The sequence below is a fragment of the Chionomys nivalis genome, chromosome 15, assembly GCF_950005125.1.
Source record: "Chionomys nivalis chromosome 15, mChiNiv1.1, whole genome shotgun sequence".
Classification (NCBI taxonomy): domain Eukaryota; kingdom Metazoa; phylum Chordata; class Mammalia; order Rodentia; family Cricetidae; genus Chionomys; species Chionomys nivalis.
The window spans coordinates 26701671-26703074 of NC_080100.1; the positions used below are offsets into that span (position 1 = coordinate 26701671).

The following is a 1404-nucleotide window of genomic DNA, read 5'->3' on the forward strand; positions in this document are numbered from 1 at the left end:
TCTCTCTCCGCCGTTTGATTAGTTTGGATAGGGGTTTATCAATCTTATTGATTTTCTCCAAGAACCAGCTTTTTGTTTCATTGATTCTTTGGATTGTTTTCTGTGTTTCTATTTTGTTGATTTCAGCCCTCAATTTGATTATTTCCAGTCTTCTACTTCTCCTAGGTGAGTCTGCTTCTTTTCTTTCTAAAGCTTTAAGGTGGGCTATTAGGTCTCCAATGTGTGCTTTCTCCGTTTTCTTTATGTGGGCACTTAATGCTATGAACTTTCCTCTTAGCACTGCTTTCATAGTGTCCCATAGGTTTGAGTATGTTGAGTCTTCGTTTTCATTGAATTCAAGAAAGACTTTAATTTCTTTCTTTATTTCTTCCTTGATCCAGGTGTGGTTCAGTAGTTGACTGTCCAATTTCCATGAGTTCATAGGCTTTCTGGGGATAGCATTGTTGTTGAATTCTAACTTTAATCCATGGTGATCTGATAAGACACAGGTGGTTACCGATATTTTTTTGTAACTGTGTAAGTTTGCTTTGTTACCGAGTATGTGGTCTATTTTCGAGAAGGTTCCATGAGCTGCAGAGAAGAAGGTATATTCTTTCTTATTTGAGTGGAATGTTCTATAGATGTCTGTTAAGTCCATTTGATTCATTACCTCCCTTAATCCTCTTATTTCTCTGTTAGGTTTCTGTCTGATTGACCTGTCCATTGGTGAGAGAGGAGTGTTGAAATCTCCTACTATTAGTGTGTGTGGTTTGATGACTGCCTTGAGTTTTAGTAACGTTTCTTTTACATAAGTGGGTGCTTTTATATTAGGGGCATAGATATTCAGGATTGAGACTTCATCCTGGTGAATTGTTCCTGTTATGAGTAAAAAATGTCCATCTCCATCTCTTTTGATTGATTTTAGTTTGAAGTCAACTTTCTTAGAAATTAGTATGGCCACACCTGCTTGTTTCTTAGGTCCATTTGCTAAAAATATGGAACGCTTCACGAATTTGCGTGTCATCCTTGCGCAGGGGCCATGCTAATCTTCTCTGTATCGTTCCAATTTTAGTATATGTGCTGCCGAAGCGAGCACCCTACTAATGGTTTGTATCCTGGATTCCACAATTAATTTTAAGGAAATACATAAATTAAAATTGTATGTGGCCTGCAAAGGGGAAATTATTTTTCTCATTTATGGAAAGACAATAGAAAGGCAAATAAAACTGCTGTAGCGAGTAAAGCCATTTATGGAATGAGCATGATTACTGTTACCTTTAAGCTGTGAGGAGTGTTCTGTCCACTGTGCTGCAATCTATATAAGCCACACCTTGTGTTTTAGACAAACATGATCATGCTTTTCCAAAATATATTGTTATTTTTTTTTCTTTTTTTTTTTTCTTTTTTTTATTTTTTTGGTTTTTC

At 36.2% G+C, this 1404-nt stretch overlaps 1 non-coding gene across 1 annotated transcript; it reads right to left on the bottom strand.

The window, feature by feature from the left end:
* Positions 1-968: 968 nt before the first annotated feature.
* Positions 969-1075, bottom strand: LOC130887688 (U6 spliceosomal RNA). The gene has a single exon (XR_009058384.1). It is a non-coding gene; the product is annotated as a U6 spliceosomal RNA (small nuclear RNA).
* Between the last annotated feature and the right edge of the window lie 329 nt (positions 1076-1404).